We start from the raw sequence: 23,239 nt of genomic DNA on the forward strand, positions 1-23,239 counted from the left end.
TCTACATCCCAGGGCCGTGTGACTCCGCCCACTGGAGTTGTCGCCTCTGCAGCACCATCTGCTTCCCGAGTGGCAACCAACCCTCCTACTGCTTGACCGTCTATGTCACCACCAGCAACCCAGGGTCTCCTGGCTCCGCCTATTAGGGAAGGCGACTCCCCAAACATTCAGAGCTGTAATACTTTAATCAACCCAGCCTCTAGTCAAGGGGGCGTGGGCTCCTTTAGAGCAGTTGCAGGAGCAGCAGCTACTGTTCCTTCCCCTACCCAGTCTGTGCTTGCTTTACAGATCCAGCCTCCGCTGAGGGAACCTGCAGCAGGCAGTCTTCATGAGAGCAATACTACACAAGACATAGGTAATACTGACAATGCTCAATTGTTGAAATCTTTACTTCACTTGCTTGTCCCTGGCGCGGCGTCCACGCAATCAAGCGCAGGGGCCCCTGAATCTGCATTTAGAGATTCTATTTTATGTGAAACAACACCCCTTGGTCTGCACTTATCTCAGTCTATTAAAGATAAAATAAAAAGGGGCGAATATGTAGATTTACTATCTTTATTGCCTTCAGTGAAGGTATTTTTAAAGGATAAGAAGAGTGAAGCAGAGGAAAACAGGCGTAGGCCAGTAACTAGAACCTTTACTAACTGGTTGCAGGCATTTTGCATCTGTGTTAACATCCTGTGTTCCAGACACCCCCAATTGGGGGCTAGTTTATTTAAACATGTAGATATTCTAGAAGCATACAAATCTTATGGAGGTATTTCATGGTTTGTCTATGAGGCAGGTTTAGGCAGAAGATGGCCGTTCAAACATCGATTCCTTGGGACACTAAGGATGTTGACCTTTGGATGGGCATGATGGCTCCTCGCCCAGTGACCAACCCACTGGTGTTGCAGAAACCAGGGCAAAAATACAATACTTGTTGGGCGTATAATGATTCAGCTTGTAAATGGCAAAGTAACTGTAAATTTAAACATGAGTGCTCTCATTGTGGGAGCAACCATCCAGCCTTTCGATGTGTCAAGAAATTCATTACTACTCCCAACAATTGTGCACTGTAAATTATGCATCATTTGACCAAGCCATTGAGATTATTAAAAAATGTGGAAAAGGTGCTCTACTTGCGAAAAGCGACATTGAGTCGGCTTTTAGATTATTGCCTATTCACCCGGAGTGTTGGAAATTACTAGGTTTCCATTTTGAGGGTTTATTTTATTTTGATTGTTGTCTCCCGATGGGATGTTCTTTATCTTGTTACTATTTTGAAGCCTTTGCCACATTTGTACAATGGGTAGTCCAGTATGAAACTAATTCTAAGTTTATATTGCACTACCTAGACGATTTTTTCGGATTTGTCGGACCACCTCAGTCGGATCACTGTTTTTAATCTCTTAAGAATGTTCATTTGGCTTACTAACAAGTTTGGTATCCCTCTTTCAAAGGAGAAAAGAGTTTACCCCACTAATGTGATGCAGTTTCTAGGCATAGAAATTGACACTATCAAACAAGAGTTTCGATTACCAAAGGATAAATTAATTCAGTTAAAAAGTCTGATTAATTCTGCTTTGGCTGCCAAAAAGCTGAAGTTAAAACATATACAATCTCTTGTGGGGCATTTAAATCTTACTACAAAAATAATACCAATTGGCAGAGTATTTAACAGACATTTAATTGCTTTGACTGAGGGAATAACAAATCCTAACTGGCACATTAGGATTCCTCAAGAGGTTAAAGAGGACCTGCTCATTTGGCAACAGTTCTTACAAGATTTTAATGGTAAGACATTGGCAAGATGAATTTCTGGGAAGTTCAGTGCTGCATCTTTTCTCAGATGCGGCAGCTTCAACTGGTTTTGGTGCTATATTCAATAGCCATTGGTGTTCGGATTCTTGGCCTATAAATTGGCATGAACAAAACTTAACGAAGAACCTAGTGCTATTGGAATTTTTTCCCATTTTGGTTGTACTCGAGATTTGGGGTGCACATTTAGCCAATAAAAGGATCATTTGGCACACTGATAATCTGGGTGTTGTTTACGTAATAAATAATTTGACTTCTAATTCACCGCCGGTTTTAAGGTTGTTAAGACAAGTAGTTTTTAGGTCCTTAAAGTACAATATTTGGATTAAGGACAAGCATATTCCAGGTTTTAAAAATAATATAGCCGATGCTTTATCTCGGTTTCAGTTGGAACTATTTTGGAGGATTGCAGACAACCCGGATCCATACGGTGCCTCATGTCCAGATTACCTTTGGGGGCTTATACTGCCAGAGCATGTGAGGTGTTAAAGAATGCACTAAGCGAGAAAACTTGGAATGAATATGCTACAAGCTGGTGGAATTGGTCTCTTTTCAAGGATAGCAACAAGCAAGAAATTTTGCATGATAGAGACTTAATTCTGTGGTACATAATGGAGCTTTCAAGATTTTGCAGGGCTTGCAAGATTTTACAAAGCCTTTTTTAGTTAAACAAATATTAAGAGGTTTAACCAGAGTTAGTCAGGCATTTGACAACCAAAAACCAATAACCTTGTTGTTATTGGATCAGTTAGTCCAAAAACTGCCAGAAGTCTGTTTTTCACAATATGAGATAACACTATTCAGTTTATTGTTTGTGTTTTCATTCTTTGCTGCCTTAAGAGTTAGTGAGTCGATTTCTAGCAATAAGAAAAAACCAGGTGGCCTTGATGTTTCTGATGTTGTATTAGTGCAAGATAAGCTTAGGATTATACTTAAGAAATCCAAAACGGATCCAACAGGGAAAGGCACTCTAATTTGGTTGGGTTCTTTTTGGGTAGAAAGTTTGTGCCCTATTGCAACCTTTTTTAAATTTATGGCTTTACGGCCAAATATCCCGGGCCCACTCTTTATTTATGCGGATAGTTCTTTTTCATCTACCTTTCAATATACTGTAGACAAGTCCTAAAAAAGACTCTTGGTGTGGTGGGTCTTTCACCGAAAGACTATAATACTCATTCGTTTAGGATTGGTGCAGCCACGCAAGCGGCGCTTTTTGGCTTTAGTGAGCAATCCCTTATGAAGCTAGGTAGATGGTCCTCTAAGCACTGTCACTCATATGTTCGGCCAAATTTGGTTGATGACTAATTTATAAATCCAACAAATTTGTTTTCACAGGGCACCCACTCATGGTGTGGATTATTGGCCATTCTTTTGTCTTTCGGGCGAAGAAACGAGCTGAAGAACGCACTTATGGTGTCAACCTGGGCATTAAAAATGTAAATATAGTTTGGATGGGCCTGAGAGGTCTTAAATGGGATGATCTGTTACCAATAGCTTTGCAAATGTCTACTAGGTGGGACATTCCAGCTATAATTTTTATTCACTTAGGAGGAAACGATATTGGCTCATTGAGGTCCATTGACCTCATCAGGAATATCAAAAGGGACTTAGCTCAGTTCCGTTTCATTTTCCCGGATAGTTGTATTCTTTGGTCTTAAGTGATCCCTAGATTAATTTGGCTACAAGATGCCAGAGTACATCCATTGGAGTGTTGCAGGAAAAAATTGAATTTTTGTTTAGCCAAATTTGCTAAGAGCGTGAACATTTTTTTTTTGTAATCTCTTTTATTTGTCAAAAATAGATACATTGACAGAGAATAACGTAAATATCTTTTCCAGTACAGAACATTGTAATTAGTTCACAACCGTACAACTCCAAGTAGTGTAACATACATTAAACGTATTGTTTTGCTCAAGGTTGTAGAAACATATTCCATGGGGCCCAAATTTGCATATGTCTCTCCACCTTATCTGCTAATAAAGCTGTTAAATATAACATATTCTGTGTTTGAGTAATTTTTGCAGTGACAGCATGAATATCAATAGCGTGTTGTAGCCAGTGTTTCGCTAAATTGGTTCGTGCAGCAGCTAAGATTTGATTCATCAAGGTATTCTGGAGTTTCGTAAGGGCTTTGGATGGGCAGGCTAAAAGAGCCGTAGTGGCTTCAGGGACTATATGCTTTTGAAATACTCGCTCAAGTAAGCTATAAACCTCTGCCCAATATTGTTTTGCCACTGGACATGTTCACCAGATATGTAGATAATCACCAACTGCTGTACAACCCCTGAAGCAAGAATCGGGAGTGGAAGGATCAAAGCGATGTTTCCTAGCGGGTGTGAGGTGCCAACGCATCAGCACTTTATATGTAGATTCTCTAATGGCAGTGTTAGGGGATATCCTGGAGACAGTATTCCATATTAGTGACCATTCTTGTTGAGATATAGAACGCCCCAAATCTTTCTCCCAGTCCAGCATGTATTTAAGGGGCTTTTCCACATCTATAGAGACTAAATATCTATATAGTAAAGAAATGGTACCTTGCAGTTTCCCAGCTTGTTGAGAGCAGGTTTCCAACAGGGTTGGAGGTCTAGATTTAAAAGAGGGATCAACAGAACGAATAAAGTGTAGTAACTGTGAGTATCTATAAGTCTCGCTCTCAGGCATAGATTTTACAAATTGTAAATACTGAAATGATTTAATGCCCATAGTCAGTAACATATCTTGTATTCTATTGATGCCATTTGCTTTCCACCATTGAAACGCCGGAGTAGCATAGCCAGGGAGAAAGAGCGGGTTATTGTGTAATACTGTGTTCTATCTGCCCATAAATAAAAAGACAGGTCAGTGGGGTGTGCTAAAAGTGTCTCTAAATGGACCCATCTATTCTCATGAGGCGGTAGATGCCATTGGGTGGTCTGGGAGATCCTCGCAGCTTTATAGTACAATAACAAATTCGGTAAACCTAGACCACCTTGTAATGGAGGCCTGTACATAGTCCTCCTATTGATACGTGGTGGTTTATGGGCCCAAATGAATTTGTTAAGTTTAGTTTGAAGATAATTAATATCTCTTATCTTAATTGTTACCGGTAGTGTACGAAACCGATACAGAATTCTGGGTACTAAAGTCATTTTTACTGAGTGGATTCTCCCAAACCACGAGATAGCGTACCTGGACCACTCCTCAAGGTCCTTTGGCAATTTTTTAATTAGGTTGGGGTAATTACATTTGTAAAGAGACGTATATACCGGAGTGATATTAACCCCCAAGTATTCAATAAAGGAATGTCTCCAAATAAATGGGAAATTAAGTTCCAATAGTTTAATTACATGTTTAGGGGTGTTTAAAGGTAAGGCCTGGGATTTAGAAATGTTTACAGATAAGCCTGATACACAAGAAAATTTGTCCAGTAATAGAAACAAATTGGGCAGAGAAGTTTGGGGTCTGGTAATTGTAAGGCAGATATCATCCGCATAGAGGCTAACCTTAAAGTCCACATTTTTTATTCTAATACCCCCAATATTCTGGTCCCGTCTAATCAGTTGGGCTAGTGGTTCTACAGCTAAAGCAAATATCAATGGGGAGAGGGGACAACCCTGGCGCGTGCCACGCAAGATTGGAAAGGTAGAAGAAAGGAGACCCATGCACATAATTTTCGCCGTGGGAGTGGAATAAAGGATCCTGATCATGTTAATAAAGTTACCCCGGATGCCGAACAGTCGAAAGACGTGATAGATGTGCGACCAATTTACCGAATCAAAAGCTTTTCTCAGGTCTAGGAGCAAGATTATACATTGTAAAGACTGGGTATTAGCATAATCTATTGAGGTAATGAGTCTCCTAATGTTGTCTGAGGTCTGTCTCTGCAAGATAAAACCAGACTGGTCGGGGTGAACTAGTTTAGGCATGTAACAGTTCAGACGATTAGCCATCACCTTAGCCAATAATCGCATGTCAACATTAATTATAGAAATTGGCCTATAGTTTTGTGGGTCAGTATGGTCCTTATTAGGTTTAGGCAATAAACAAATCGTAGCTTCTAGCATATCAGATGGGATAGAGTGGCCCTCTAGTATCTCATTAAAGACTGCAGTCAGGTGGGGTGCAAGCAACGTAGCAAATTGTTTATAATATGAGAGAGGGAACCCATCAGGTGAACATTTTTTTTTATCGCCATTTTGAGTTGGAGTCAGATGGAGAAGGCCTTTATTGGTATGACAGGGTGCATCTGTCAGATATCGGGAATGACATCTTTAATATGGGCATTCAGGATGCCATTGAAAAAGCAATGAAGGTGTGGGGTTGGCCAAGACCAATCTAAGGTTTTAGCTGGTCTTGGCATGGAGGGGTTAAAGTGTATACAAATGGAGGCAGCCTACTGGTGTTTGAGCAGTGGCTGGCTGGGGATAACACATTTTGAATTGTTGTAAGGAGTTATTAAAAGAAATGTTATTGCTGAAAATGAAATAAAGTTTACAGCTGCGGCCTTTCTCCACCTACATTTTTTGTGTTTTTTCTATTGATTAAAGTTTAAACATGCGTGTTACTCATCCCATGTGCTCAGCAGGGACAAAGATAAGAAATGTACCAACTAAATGTATCCATTTAGAACAGTTTACAGCGACCCTCCCCCCCAGAGCTGCTTCAGAAGGTGAAACATGACTCTTTACACTATAATATTAGAAAAACGGTGACACATAGAAAATAGAAAGTCATTGGAAAAAGTCGTTATTTCTGGTGATCTATCTGAAAACAACTAGTTGTTTGAAGGTGAACCACCCCTTTAAATACCCACCTGTTTAGGAAAGCTTATTCAATGTACCTTAATTAATCAGCTGTATCATAAATTACAAATTTGTTTCTAAAAATCCAAATGTCTCAATTGTACCCTAACCTTTAGTTGTAAACTCTCGTGAGTAGGGCCCTCTAATCCTATTGTACTCTGTAAACCCTTGTTTTTTATTCACCATTTGTTCCCTGTTGTTATAAATGAAGGCAAAGCACTGCGTAACCTGTCGGCGCTATATAAATAAATAATGATGATAAATAAATGATGATGAAATACTATTTGTTATAAATGGGATATAATTGGCTTGTTCACATGTTTGACTCCCCAGTCACGTGGGAAATGCTATTTGTAGCTAATAGGATCCAACAGGGGTGTTCAAATGTTATTCAGTGATAGGGAGAGTTCTTACCACTGTCCATGCAGACAAACTCTCTTTTGACAGTCAAATATGCTCCAACACTGTGCAGGATATATACAATGTATATAGGAGTAAGTCAGCTAGAGTCATCTTAACATGTAAAATGTATTTCCCTTGAAGATCTCCATAATGAAAGATGTAAGCTTCAGTAACGGTGTTAGTATACAGAGAATGGCAGATTTATCAAGGGTCAATTTGAAATTCGAATTCCAAAAGACCAACCAAAATGAAATCAAAGGGGTTTTTTTTGGCAGAATAGGTCAGTTTTCGATCTAATAGGTCCGTTTTCGATCAACTCCTAATTTGATTCGAAGTTTTTACAAAAAAAACGTTGATTTTTCAAAGTCCACCAATTGACTCCAAATAGGTTCTAGGAGGTCCCCCATAGGCTAAAACAGTAATTCGGCAGGTTTTAGATGGCGAGTCAAATTCAAAAGTCAAATTTTTAAAGAGATAAATAGAGATACATTTCGAAATTCAAATTTTTACATTTTTTTTCAAATTTGAACTATTTCCTAGTCGAAGTACAGAAAAATTAGCTTGAAATTTCAATTTTTTACATTTAATTTAATTTTCGCTTCGACCTTTGATAAATCTGCCCCTTAAAGTAACATTCCAGGATTCGGACTATTCCCAATTGGTCTTTGTTTTTTTTGTTTTTTGTACTTTTTTAAATTATTTTGCATTGTAATGAGCAACTGTCCAGTTTATCTGGTTACTATCATCCAATCTATGCTAGCAACCAGGTGATTGTTTTAATTAGAGTGGAAGATGAATAGGAGAGGGCATGAACAGAAATATACTAGTAAGTAACAATATGTAACAATAAAATTGTAGCCTCACAGGGCATTAATTTTTTGCTTGGAGGCAGAAGAGCCAAGCAATTAATAACTACACAAAAAATAAGACCAATTGAAAAGTTGTTAAGAAAGAAAATGAGACATTCTACCCCTTTAAATGATCTGTTTGGCCATTCGGCTACACCACAGTTACTTGGGCAAAACAGAAAACTTGGAGTGACTTTTTTTATCTAATGCAGTTGCTGTATGGTGCCTTTGATCAGACAGGCCTTCACTAATCAGGCAATGCGATGGAGTAAAAAAAAAAGCCATTGGATCACTTCAGTGTGGCTTCTGTTACTACTTTAGCGTTGTACACTTAATAATGTGGGCACTACCCATAAGAAGTGGGTCTGTGGTCTTAATCTTATTACAATAAATCTCTACAAAAACCATGTTACTAAAATCACATTACTCTATACTTATTGTTTTTCTCTCTATTTCTGTCTTCACTTTTAAAGACTAGATCCAGTGACCAAAAATTGATAAATATTTATCTAACATGAATCCTTGTATTGTTTGGGCTGCCAGGTATGGGTTCAGTTGTGCAATATGATTATACTATTTTTTATAGTAATTTTAGAGTTTTTGATTTAAATTTAAACAGATAAACATTTATAAGTAATGTAATTTGTTATATTGGCACACCTATTCTGCCATTTGCCATTCTGTTTTGAGTTTCCATTGTTAATGTGAGCTGCAGCTTTAAAGTAAGTAAATATGTTCCAGACATAACAGTGAAGTTCCATATGATGCCAGTCATCTTAGTTGCCTGAGCTTATTGAGCTATGTATGAGTAAATATTAGATTGTTTATTTAAGAATATCATTTTACAAAAAGCCTTTTCTGCATGGTGTATTATATACTGGGAGAGGCTTTGTGTTTGTTTTAAACTAAAATAAATGCCAGGTTGTAAAAGTGTGTTATATTACAGCAATATTGAGTAAATGATTCAGTTCCACAGAAGTACATAGCAACTGCTATAACTTTACAGGGGCTCAGCAGCTTCCATTTACTCTCCTGAAATTCCTCTTCTACTTATCTTCTTTTGCAGTGTGTCTTTCTTTTATATTTTCTTTCTTATACTCTCTCTCTTATGATTGGGGTTCTGTACCAGCTCAAGGTTCACCACATTGCCTTAGCTGTGAAGATCTGTACCTTTAGAAATGGCCATCATTTGTTTCTGCTGATTCACAGCATATTCACTAATGTCCTGACAGTAACCTACTGCCTTTGCTACTGATTCACAGTGTATGTATATCTAAAATGTAAAAGTCATGATTAATGGTTAATTAATCATAGTTTAGCATATACACCTGAATTACTAAGGTACCAGACTGAAGCACCAGACACATTAAAAAATAAAAAATGGAAAGTAATTGAAAAAAGTCTTTATTTCTAGAGAACAATCTGAAAACAACTGAACTGAAAAATGTGTATGGAAGATGAACAACCCCTTTAATAAGAAGCTTTGCTGCCCAACTTTAGCCTAGATCATCCAGAGCATGTGCTGTGTTTCAGATATTGTTACTCAAATGGTGGACAAACAAAATTATAGATAGCAAACTTCCATGGACAACTTTTAAGGCCCAAATCATTACTGTTATAGGGCTGCTAAACCTCTGGGATGCTTAAGTTAAGTATGGTTTAAGTTAAGTATGTAATTTCTAGTCATATTCATATTTAGACTTTGTTTCCCCACTTACGTTAGCAGGGTAGAACCTGCTGCACATGCAGTCAGAGGATTCATTGTACAGGTATGGGATCTGTTATTTAGAATGCTCGAGAACTGGGGTTTTCCGGATAATGGATCTTTTTTCATTTGGATCTTCATAACTTTAGTCTACTAGAAAATCATGCAGTCAGAGGATTCATTGTTCAGGTATGGGATCTGTTATTTAGAATGCTCGAGAACTGGGGTTTTCCGGATAATGGATCTTTTTTCATTTGGATCTTCATAACTTTAGTCTACTAGAAAATCATGAAAGTATGTAAGTATGTAATTTCTAGTCATATTCATATTTAGACTTTGTTTCCCCACTTACGTTAGCAGGGTAGAACCTGCTGCACATGCAGTCAGAGGATTCATTGTACAGGTATGGGATCTGTTATTTAGAATGCTCGAGAACTGGGGTTTTCCGGATAATGGATCTTTTTTCATTTGGATCTTCATAACTTTAGTCTACTAGAAAATCATGAAAACATTAAATTAACCCAATAGGCTAGTTTTGCTTCCAATAAGGATTAATTATATGTTAGTTTAGATCAAGTATACTGCACTGTTTTATTATTACAGAGAAAAGGGAAATAACAGATACAATACCTGTATTGTTATAAGCAGGCTTTAGCTATCAGAGGCTGGTGACAGCTTCACTCAGCTTGGTACAAGACTTGCTACCTTTAACTGCAGAGACCTTCTGGCATCCGAATCACCTTTAAGCAAAATGTATTGGACATAGAACAAGGAAAGCAGTGGTTCTGAATACTATTAATACTATTAATGTTTTCAGGCCAGTAGCAAATGTCCTCTGTGTCTTATTCCCTCTTGCCACTGTCCTTTACTTGCTTGAAATGATTGCTTCCTTTACTTTCTTGAAATCCAACGAAAAATAACATCAGATCTGAATTGGAGCGGCTTCTATTTTTAAACAAGGGCTTCAGAAATCACAAAGTGAAATGCTAGAAAGCAGGGAAAAATCATTTCAATCATTTCAATCATTCTCAAAATGTGCTGTGGAAGTGTAATTATGATCATTAATTCTGCAAAGCAGAAAAAATAAGCAGGTGATCTGTGCATATATATTTCCTAGAGTTTTTTAGTACAAGATAATTTATCCTTGAACAACATACCTGTATAGAAAAGCATATGTTAATCTGTCCCAAGAGCAACTTTAATCAGATGGCATGGCAACTATTGGTAGCCATAAGGTTAAACACATGAAATGGTAGGCTTTATGTTTTTTCAAACAATAATCTAAACTGCCTCCTGATTTCATAGGAATATATAGTGCATCTTATTCATTTTTTAATTCGTTTTTCAGACTGTGGGGTTGTCCACCATCTAGGGTGGCACAAAGCAGTGAATGGGGAAGCTCGGTCTGAAGGCCATTTACCTTGACATTGCCAAAGACTATGATTTATGATAAACACTTATTTTTTGTCCTGTATTCTGCAATACAGGGGTAGGGAACCTGCGGCTCCAGAGCCTCATGCGGCTCTTCATCCTGCTTGCTGCGGCTCAGTCTTTCGGCTTTGTCTGTCAGGTCGTATTTACAGCCGTCGCACTTGCTGGCGGCTTCTTGAGTGTGCGACCGCGGTAAGCACACTCAAGAAGCCGCCAGCAGGTGAGAGGGCTGTATAGACGTCCCAGGAGTGGCAAGACTGAGCCACAGCAAGATGATTCATCATGGTCCTTACCGCGGTCACACACTCAGGACAAGAGAAAGACGATCAGCATGGAGCTTCAGAAACAGAAGTCACATTAAACAGATGAGAACACTAGCATTTAATAGGGCTATTTAATTTATTTGTTAAAAAAGTTTATAAGCTGTGTTATGTTTTGCGGCTCCAGACTATTTTTCTTTAGTGGGAGAGGGGCAAAATGGCTCTTTTGATAGTAAAGGTTGCTGAACCCTGCTGCAATATATATTGTACAAGTTGGGGGGGAGGGTGATATGTACAAGATGGAGGATATATATCCTGGATGGTAAGTCTATATCCCCTTTCTTTAGGTTTTGAGACATCCTTTTAAGAGACACCACGTGGTTAACCAGCCAAAGGTGTTTTAAAGGGATTGTTCACCTTCCAAACATTTTGGGGCAAATTCCCTAACCGGCGAAGATTCGCCAGCGACAGCTTCGCAGCCATCGCAAATGTAATAAAAATACCTTGCCCTGGCAGTCTAGTGGTGCGGCGGGGACGCCCGCCACGCCGCTCCTCTTCCCTCTGTGTGCCAGCTTCCTAAGTGTGCGCGCAGCGCGCACTCCTGTAATTTATAGGCGCATGCGCACTGGCGTGATTACGTCAGAGCGCAATGGCGCGAAGTTTAAATGTATTTAAAGGGCCAGTTTTTCTGTAATCATTGCCCGTGATAGGATTGTATTCCTGGTGCTCCTGAGCCTTGTGCTATTTGTCTGCTTTCTTCTGAACCTGTTTGACCCCTGCCTGGCTATTTTGACTATTCTAACTTCTGGTTCCTGACCTTTGTCTGCTTACAACTACTCTTCTGTTTAACCCCTTGATTGATCACCCGCTTTTGGCCCTTTCGCCTGTTTGACGATCCTTGCTATCTGCCTGCCTCGACCCAGCCTACCTGACTACGATTCTGCCTAATCCTTTGTACCGTGACCTTCGGCCCAAAAAAGACTCTGCTAACAGCCGTGCCCCTTTGCCAGCCAGAACATCTTGCCTTGCACCCCTCGTTAAGTCCAGGTGGCACCCAAGTAAGCTGAGGGCTCCGCCCGAAGCCCAACGGTAGTCACACTACTGGTGAAGCCGAGCCGAGACCAGGGTACTTGGCACTTGTTCTGGTATCTGGTGCCGGCCGTGACAGCAACACTTTGCCAGGCGTAAATTCCCTAGGACAACGCCAATTCACTAAAGTGCAAAGTTGCGTCCAGGGCGACTAATGCTGGCAAATTTTTGGTAGCGTTACTTCGAAGCGAAGATGCGATAGCATTGCCTAATTTAGGCATTTCCTAATTTGCATACGGCGGGAAATGATAAAGTTACATGGCCGTATATGTTGCAGCAAATACATTACATTACACAAGTCCAGGGAACCTTAATAAATAAAATAGTGTTGTTATAATGGCAAAAAAAAATTTCCGGACCCTTGCAGGATGCCACTCAGGAAAAAGGAAAAGATGCCAGCATTTTTTGGGACTTAGAAAAAGTTTTCACTAAAAATTTAGGAAGTCCTGTGCACTCCTTTGCACTTCGCCTGGTCTGAGCTAGTGAAGGCAAGTCTTAGTGAATTTGCGGAGTTATGTCCGCTCACCAGAGTGTGAAGCAATTCTAGCGTCTATCTCCTTCGCTAGTGAAGTGACGCCTGCGCCGTTAGGAAATCTGCAAAGTTCCGAAACGACGTCACACTGGCGAATTTTTGCTAGCGTTAGTCACTTCGCCCTTCAGGGAATCTGCCCCTTTTTTTCAGTTAAATTGTTTTCAGATTGTTTACCAGAACAATCTAAAAACAGCTCAGTAATTCAGGTGCAGACTCTAAACTGTTACAATTGGCTACATTTAGTTGATACATTTTTGGTAGCATCTCTGGAGTATTAGTAACTATTGTATCAATTACAATAACTGCCTTTAATGAAACCCAGAGATTCTGCTCAGTAGGGCCAAAAGATAACAAATGTATCAACTAAATGTACACAGTTTCCAGAGTCTACGACCCCCCTCCCTCCCAGAGCTGCTTTAAAAGGTGAAGGTGCTTTAAAATTTGACTTTACACTTCAATATTTACAGTCACACATAGAAGATAGAAAGTAAATGGAAAAAGTCTTTATTTCTGGTGAAGTACCTGAAACCAACTGAACTGAAAAAAGTGTTGGAAGATGAACAACACCTTTAAAGGGATACTGACACCAGAAAATAAGCTTTTTCATTATCAATCATAACATTATCTTTGAATGGTATTTATAATTTTGCTGTAATCTCCTAATGCTTTTACATTACATTTCTTCTTATTTATATATAAATAATAGAGAACTGTAACCTTGGTGAATAGTAAACCAATCTCTTTGTCTTGTGAAATGCATAAATTTATAGGCAGTCTTATAATGCTGCACCTGACTTTTCTCAGTGGACTAATGTAATACAAATCACAATGCAATGGAATGGAACATACTAGTGGGAAAATGCAGAAATGCTTGTTTTGGCTCTGAACAGTATCTTGCCATTTCAGGCTTTTTGATCACCACTGATCTGTGTAAAAGCTCATTTATTACAGACTTTCTTCACACTAAATTTTCAGGGTTTCTTATTCAGTTAAGTTTATCCCCCTGTCCTGAACCACATACAAGGCAGTCCTGAAATCAACACTCCTCCACCCCCCCCCCGTAAATTTACTGCTAATCAAATTCAGAGGAGATTAGATACTGAGATTTCCTCTGTAATTTATTTTTGTAATTTGCGTCAACAATGTAGACAAAACAAACGCTAGTGCATCATTGGAAGGGTGTAAATTCATCCTGAGTAATTTAATACTACGGGGGTGTGCTAGTTACTCTGCTTTGCTATTGGTTTTTGAGTCTTCAGTAGAATGTCCTTTAGCTGATTGCTTAGCTGAGAAATTGCACAATAACATGTTTGTTTCTTTACAGCTTTATTGACAAAACAGGCATGATTTGGTAAACGTCCTTACTGTAATATAGCAATAAAACAGTTTTATAGGGAAATACTTCTGCTTCATAACTTGTTGGTTCTTTAAAAATGACTGGTGACAATAACTGAACAATGATCAACATTATTCTATATATGCAAGTAGTACCAGCATTTTCCATTCAAATATATTAATGTATTTATAAGTCCCTGCCTCAGTGGAGCTTACAATCTAAGGTCAAAACATTTCTCTTTTATTCAAAGATTTATATAGCAAATATAGCATGGTATCTGCTTTATTCAGAACATTTGTCTAACTAAGGGGGTTATTTATCAAAGGTTTTTTTTTTCTACTTCCAATAAACTCACAACTCGAATGTTTGCGTATTTATGAAAAAACCACAGTGTTAAAAACTCAATTAAATACAATCTGTAGGAAAAACTGGAATACTCTAATCGATCGAGATATTGGCTAAAAAAATTGATTACGTTTTTGAGTTAAGACCACTGTAAAAAACCCCGAAAATCATGAAGGCAAAACAAACATCTTCACATGTTTCAAGGGACCTCTGCCACTGACTTCTTGACCTATCTTTCAGGCAAGTCTGGAGTGGGATTCAATATACACAAATTTCAAGTACATATTTCAAGTACACAGAGGGCCAAACAGCCCCACACCAGCCCAATAAATAGTGACTGTCAATGGCGTTTTACATGAGCCCCTCTGGTATTTGTCAGATCTCACAGATTACCAGTCCAGGCCTGCTTGCAGGGAACCCAAATCTGGTTATTAAATCATACACATTTTGACTGTTATTAATTTGTAGCAACTACACATTATTAAAAAGGAGCAGGAAACCCCACTCTAAGCAGCATGGACCCATTTTCGAGACCCAACCCAAAGAATCCCTCCTCAAGATGTGGCTGCCTAAGCCAGAGCTCTGAACTTTTTTTGCTAAGTGATGCTGCTTACCAAATTCACCGATGTGGAAGCCCTGCCTAACTACAGAATCATTTGAAACCATTGATTTGACTGTGTAACCTCTTCAAATAAAAAGACTGGGCAACTGATGAAACACACAAGCAAGTGATTAAACTGTTTACAGAAGTGTACTAATTTAAACAGAATTGTTTTCAGGTATGAATGAATACTTAGTTTGACAACGTCTTTCTTGTGATATTGTCGATAGAAATACACAAATGGTTCTTGTACAGTTAGGTCCATAAATATTTGGACAGACAACTTTTTTTTCTAATTTTGGTTCTGTACATTACCACAATGAATTTTAAATGATACAACTCATATGCAGTTAAATGGCAGACTTTCAGTTTTAAATCAGTGGGTTAAACAAAAAGATCGCATAAAAATGTGAGAAACTAAAGCCTTTTTTAACACAATCACTTCATTCCAGGGGCGCAAAAGTATTGGACAAATTAAAAAACTGAAAATAAAATGTTATTAGAATATTCCACTTCTTTGCTTTAATAAACTCCTGGGTTGCTTTAGCTGTATGTTTTGGGTCATTATGAAATTCCTCCCAATCAATTTGACTGCATTTAGCTGGATTTAAGCAGACAGCATGTCTCTGAACACCACAGAATTCATTCGGCTGCTTCTGTCCTGTGTCACATCATTGATAAACACTAGTGTCCCAGTGCCACAGGCAGCCATATACGCCCAAGCCATCACATTGCCTCCACCATGTTTTACAGATGTGGTATGCTTTGGTCATGAGCTGTTCCACGACTTTTCCAAACTTTTTTCTTGCCATCATTCTGGAAGAGGTTGATCTTGGTTTTATCTGTCCAAAGAATGTTTTTCCAGAACTGTGCTGGCTTTTTTAGATGTTTTTTTTTTTTTTTTTTTAGCAAAATCCAATCTAGCCTTTCTATTCTTGATGCTTATGAGTGGCTTGCACCTTTCAGTACACCCTCTGTATTTACTTTCATGCAGTCTTCTCTTTATGGTAGACCTGGATATCGATATTACTAAGTAATAGAACAGAATTATTATCACAATATAAACCACAAAAAACGAAACAGAATAAACAAAGAGATGGAAAAATAAGATTTATTACAGAATATAGTACAGAAACAAAAGAAATACAACATATAGTGTCAAAACATTGGGGGATTTTGAGGTCAGATCCGGTGTTGTCAAAATTGAATATTAAGAAGCCGCAGTTTGTATATAGGAGAGGATACAATTTGAGAGACAAAGTGTCACCAAGTATGTTATCTGAAAGAAAACAAGACAGAAATTGGTTACAAATGACAGGCACCTATAGATGTGGAGCAAAAATTTGTAAATGCTGTGGGTTCATTAAAATATCAAAAGAAATACAAAGTACCAGCACAGGGAGAACCTATGATTGTAAAACCTATGTGAATTGCCGCACAAGTAATGTAATATATTTAGCGACATGTTGCTGCGGCAAACAATATATAGGCAAGACAACCAGAAAATTAAAAGATCGGGTTTTGGAACACCTAGCCTGCATAAATAGGAGAGATATCACCTCTGCCATATCAGCACACATAATAGATGAACATGGTGCTAATGATAACTTTGTTTCTTTTCAGGCCATTGAAACAGTGAAACTTGGGAAAAGGAAAGGAGATATTGATAAACTGTTATCTAAGAGGGAGATAAAATGGATACTTTTATTGGACACAGTATCACCAAAGGGACTCAACAGAGAATGTGATGTTAAATCAGTTGTAGATTGAAACAATAACTGATTCCCATTAGCAAGTTAATCTGATTTTTACAAGCACTTTAGAATATGGGCAATTAACTAGAGAGAAATAATGGATTGTAATGAACCCTGTATAAACAAGTTAGTAACAGTTATATATAGTTGAATAATACCAAGGAATAAATAATAGCATAGTTCTTCACACAAGGCGAAACAAATAATACCAGGGATATTCTTTATAGACGGTGTATTATCATTATATATAATTTTTTTTTTTTTTTAATAAAACATCCAATCAGTCAATAGTTGTTTTTCAAAAAGTGAAAAAATGAAATGTGCTAAATTAACAGGTAACTGATGGATGTAGGTATTAAAAATTATTTAAAAAAATTATTAAAAATATAAAAAATAGATGCATTTTAATTAATGAGTGTCACAAATGAATTTTGTAATCACTACAAGTAAGGTTTATAATGTTCATAATATTTTTTAAATTATTTAAATTATATATAGGATATTGTATAATGTTTTATCACTTTTTATGAATAATTGTAATAGCAATTCACAGTTTTTCACATGGAGTATTCAATGTACTTGATTGACACTTAATAATTAGCCTATTTAAAGCGCTGAACACGTGACTAACACTAGACCCTGACGAAGTGCCTGGAAAGAGGGCACGAAACGCATAGGTTTTTCTCACCAACCCACTGCTAGAAACTCATTAGATGTGCCAAATAAAGCCGCAAGAAAATTGAGCAATACCGTCTCCTGTGATTCCTTCGATCTGCGCCGTGAAACGGGGTAATTCTGTGCACTGGATATCGATACGCCTACCTCCTGGAGAGTGTTGTACACTTGTTTGGCTGTTGTGAAGGGGTTTCTCTTCACCATGGAAATGATTCTGCGATCATCCACCACTGTTGTCTTCCTTGGACGTCCAGGTCTTTTTGTGTTGCTGAGTTCACCAGTGCTTTCTTTCTCAGGATGTACCAAACTGTAGATTTTTCCACTCCTAATATTGTAGCAATTTCTCGGATGGGTTTTTTCTGTTTTTACAGCTCAAGGTTAGCTTGTTGCTGCATGGAGAGCTCCTTTGACCACATGTTTGTTGTTTGTTCACAGTAAAATCTTCCACATACAAGCACCCCCCTAAAATCAACTCAAGGGCTTTTATCTGCTTCATTGATAATGACATAACAAAGGAATTGCCCACACCTGCCCATGAAATAGCCTTTGGACTCAAAAGTTGGATACTGACTCAATTACTTTTGGGCCCCTGATTGAAGCGATTTTGTTAAAAAAGGCTTTAGTTCCTCACATTTATATGCAATATTTTTGTTCAAATACTAAATTAAAGTTGAAAGTCTGCAGCTCAACTGCATCTGAGTTATTTCATTTAAAATTCATTGTGGTAATGTACAGAAGCAAAATTTGAAAAAAGTTGTCTCTGTCCAAATATTTATGGGCCTAACTGTATATATCTTTGCATTAGATAAGTGGTTCTGGATGCAATAGCCACAGATACAGCCATAAGGCCATTTAACTCAAAGACTACTTGTTTCAGATGTATTAGATCTCATCAGTGCAGATTATTAGGGCCCTTTTGCCCTGCGCTTTATTAGGAATAGGGGGGGGGCGGTGATTAAGCAAAATTGCTAACTTTTTATCATGGGCTTGTATGCTGCTGTCATTGGTACTTTGCTTCAAGGGGAACTAAACACAAAAAAATATTGATGTAAGAGAACATCAATCTCTCTTACAAATCACAATGTTTTTAGTGTCTTGGAGATAATAGCTGTTTCAACTCTTTTCTTTGAAGGTCATAGAGCATGGGAGTGTTTAAGCACTTCCTGTATTCAGTTTACCATAACTTTCCTTCTATGATGATGAGCCAAAAGCTTAATATTGAAAGTCTGAAACTGCAAATGTATCAGAACTCCAAAAAGTCATACCCATTGAAATAGTAGAGACTAGAAGTTTATTTGAGAAGGGAGGACCTAAGGAAATCGACCACCTGGTTCTTTGTCATACTGGGACAGGCCAATCCAGATCCTTTGGAGAAAATGAGGAATAAATGGTCTAGAGACATTCCAGGCCTGGAGGAGGATAGGTATATTCAAACTAAGTTTCTGAACAGAGTGTACCTTACACGATATAGGCTTGCAAAACTATATCCTATGGTTTCAGATCAATGTAAAAAATGTAAACAGGAGGTAGGCACAGTTATACATGCATTCTGGGAATGCCCGAGAATTCAAGGGTTCTGGGAGGGGGTTCTGCAAAACATCTCTCTAGTCTTGGATGTCCCACGTTTCAGAACCCCATTGGTTTGTCTTTTGGGAGTGATGGACAATTTGGGTTTGAAGTCTACTGTCAAACTTTGCTATCTACAACTTTTATACTATGCGAAAAATCTATCCATTTACACTGGAAATCAATTGACCCCTGACCGTTGCCTTTTGGAGGGGACAGGTTAACAATATCGTGCCTTACCAAAAATTGGTTTATATAATTAATTAACCCTCGATATTCGACCATTGAAGTTAAATTCTTTGACTTCGAATATCGAAGTCGAAGGATTTAACGCAATTCGTTCGATCGAACGATTGAAGGAAACATCGTTCGATCGAATGATTAAATCCTTTGAATCGAACGATTCGAAGGATTTTAATCCATTGATCGAACGATTTTCTTTCGATCACAAATTGCCTAAAAAGGTTATGGGGACCTAGGTTTTAGGTGGCGAAGTAGGTGGTCAAAGTTTTTTTTAAAGAGACTCGAATAGTCGAACGATTTTTAGTTCGAATCGTTCGAGAAAGTCGAAGGTCGAAGTAGCCAAAAAAATACTTAGAAATTCGTTCTAATCCTTCACTCGAGCTAAGTAAATGTGCCCCTTATTGTTATTGCTACTTTTTATTACTACTCTTTCTATTCAGATCTGCTCCAATTCATATTCCATTCACTTGATCAAATCAGTGGATGGTTGCTAGGGTAATTTGGACCCTACAAACCAGACTGCTGATATTGCAAACTGTACAGCTGCAGAATAAAAAAAGTTAAATAAGTCAAAAACCACAAATAATAAAAAAAAAAAAATGAAAACCAGTTGCAAATTGTCTCAGAGTATCACTATCTACATCATACTAAAAGTTAATTTATAGGTGAACAACCCCTTCAAATTCCCATTGCCATTCTGTGAAGGTGTTCTGATGCATGTTCACATTTGCATCTGCATCTGAGGTGGTGAGACAGGAGCCTCCTGAAAAATTGTGCATTCTACATGTTGATTGCACAGTATTGCTTACAATAAAATATTGAATGGGAGATTGTAGTGCCTTATTGAAATGCTGGTGTGCTAGCCTCTCTTGCACGTGGACCTTCACACAGTGGGTCAAGCTCTGAGAAGCTTATAGCACCCCACAACAAAAGCAGCAGAGTTACAAGTCGGCAAGTGACGATAAGTTTGTTTTGCAGGTGGAAGGGAAAGTATATTGTGGGCTCATTAAACATATGGATATGTTATTCTTTATGGAAGATTTTGTTTATCTGTATTAGTGGGAACTGGCATACCTCTCCTTCCTCTGGTTCTAAAGAGGTAAAATGAAGGGTTATAGCACAAGGGACATTTTAGTTGCTGCAGTTATATGATAAAGAACCTAGGAAGTTCAACTCAGATAATCGCATGTCAATGCTTCCTCTTAAAGACAGCAGGAATCGCTCTGCCTTTATCAGATACTAAATCCAAAGCTTCAGTTTTCACCTAGAGCACTGCAGGGTCAAAACACCCCTTGTGCTATACGGTATATCATCTACAGACTCCTGAAACAGTCTAGAGGACCATGATGTCCAAACGATGTAAAATAATAAGTCATTTGACAGTAGCGCACTAATGAAACATTACATCGTAGTTTAAGCCAATGGTTCTTTCTTTCTTTCCGTTTCCTTTTTTTGGTGAACTGGCTTTTGATTGTATTCATTTTTTAAAAAGGTTTGCTAAAAATGGTTATGGTACAGGCTATCAAGGCCACAAATTAAAAATTAAAAAGGGTATGATAAATTAAAACATATACAGTATATATACCTTTGGGATAATTTAGAGTAAAACTAAGTCAACATAATCAGGGAACATTCCACAAGGAGAGCATGTCTGAATAACCAAAATATGTATTTCAAAAATACACAAATGTATGCATAAATGCCCTCAACTACCTGATAAAGGCAGGGCTCACTTGCATTCAATTGCGTTCATTAAACCTTGAGCATCATAACAGGCTGAAATAGCAAATTGAAAGACAACGCTTGTATATCTTAGGGCATTGTGTATGAGGATTTGATATCACAACCTAACAATATTAAATGGGGCTTGTTGTGTCACTTTTCTTCTGTAAGTTTTTGAAAACAAATGCTTTGATAAGCAATTTGATGAACTTCAACCCCTTTTATTCTTTAAGGAAATAGCTTATTGCTGTTTGTTTTTGTTTATGAACTAAGATACAGTACTGAAATCAGTAGTTGCTATAATAAATGTGTTGAAATGAGTGTTGTCTAATCACTCCATGAGATAATGTGCCAGCATCACAGCCCATGAGATCCAAGGCTGTGGCAGCTTTATTTATAACAGCCTATCCTAGCTCACTCACTATATCTGCTCCATTCAAGACAAGCTGACTCACACAGGAGAATCATAAACACAGACTCAGAGCTCACATAACTTGCTTAGACTTTCTCAGCTCTCCTTACAGTCGTGGCCAAGTTCAAAAGGCACATCTGTGTTCGGATTACTTTTTTGGCTCAAGTACTTTTGTAGGGGAAGACTCAGAAGGGGGGGGAAGACTCAGATCCACATGAAAATTGGAGTTCAGCATTTTTACTTTTGTAACGTAGTGATTACATTTTTGAGTTGCCTTTAGGATAGATATTAGATTAGTACTTCCTGATGATATGTAGAAAATAAATGGCAATTAAAGTAGAGTTTCATTACGACCAGTGACATTTTTGTTACAATCTCATTGCTTACTGGGGTAGTTCACTTTTACACTGTCAACAGGAAAAAAAGTTTTGTGAAGTACCCATTTTTAAGTTATAATTGTGGTGATTACAGCTAAAATAGGCCATGCTCCTCGTAATAGGGCTGATGTACAAGTCTGTATTTCAGCCCTGTGACAATAGATAATTTTTCCTGCCCACTTCAACTGTGCAGCACCGCAGCATGGACGGTTCGACTTGCTGTGACAATTGTCTGGCTCATTCTTAGTTTTCTACAGGTATTGGCAATAGGGCATGTACAAGTCATAACAGCATAGGAGTGGAGTGGAAGCAGTATTTGACCTAAATAATCACTCCCTGTGTGAAGTAGTGCATGTTTACTTAACATAACCACTTAACCTATAGTATGGTCTCCTTCTTGTGGTTTTTCCTTGTTTTATAACAAAGATTAGTTGAAGTTGCACATCCAAATGAATATTTTTACATAAGAAGAAAGAACAGAAGCACGTGACAGCTAATAAGTTACTGTTTGGATGCTCTGTTTATATTTGTTTCTGCTCTAGAGCAGCCCTCTCTCCTGACTTTAAAAAAAGGAAATTTAGTAAGAAGAGTAGCAAGAACATGATACTAGAATAGAGGAAGAGAAGAATTAAATTGGCCACAGCTATACTGAAATTGCAGTTTCAACACTTATCATTTAGCTTGGGCTTAAAGGGATTCTGTCATGATTTTTATGGTATAGTTTTTATTACTAATTCATACTAGGTACATTGCAAGCAATTTATTCTACCTTTGGAAATGTTATACTTGAAGCAATCAATGTATTCTTTTGTTCTAATATTGGTGTAGACAGCCATCTCAAGTCATTTTGCCTGGTCATATGCTATCAGAAAGAGCCAGCACTTCACATTGGAACTATTTTCTGAAAGACAATTGTTTCTCCTACTCAATGTAACTAAAGGAGTCATAATATGGATTAGCCAAACTTGAATTTTTACTATTTTGTGCTGTTCTCATATATACTATTAGGTGGGGTATGGGAGCATTTTAGCAATGCATGTGTCAAGGAGCTGTTATCTGGCTACCTTTGCTTTGTTCTGTTGATAGGCTGCTTGTTGGGAAAGAGAGGGGTAATGTTAGTCCAACTTGCAGTGCAGCAGTGAAGAGTCAGATTTCAAAATTGAATATAAAAAAAAAATCTGTTTGCTCTTTTGAAAATTGGATTTCAATGCTGGAGCACTATTAACTGATGCATTTTGTAAAAAAAAAAAAAAAAAACATGCTTTCCCTTGACAGAATCTCTTTAATATCATGGATTTATAATTTACATAACTACACACATTTTAATATAATTTGAATGCACACATATTTTCCCTTA

At 37.9% G+C, this 23,239-nt stretch overlaps 1 protein-coding gene across 2 annotated transcripts in view; it reads left to right on the forward strand.

Moving 5' to 3' along the window:
* retreg1.L (reticulophagy regulator 1 L homeolog) overlaps nt 1–23,239 on the forward strand; it is a 53,776-nt gene that overhangs the window by 8,012 nt on the left and 22,525 nt on the right. The gene's annotated exons all lie outside the window — the stretch shown is intronic.

This window comes from Xenopus laevis, chromosome 6L (genome assembly GCF_017654675.1).
Source record: "Xenopus laevis strain J_2021 chromosome 6L, Xenopus_laevis_v10.1, whole genome shotgun sequence".
Classification (NCBI taxonomy): Eukaryota; Metazoa; Chordata; class Amphibia; order Anura; family Pipidae; genus Xenopus; species Xenopus laevis.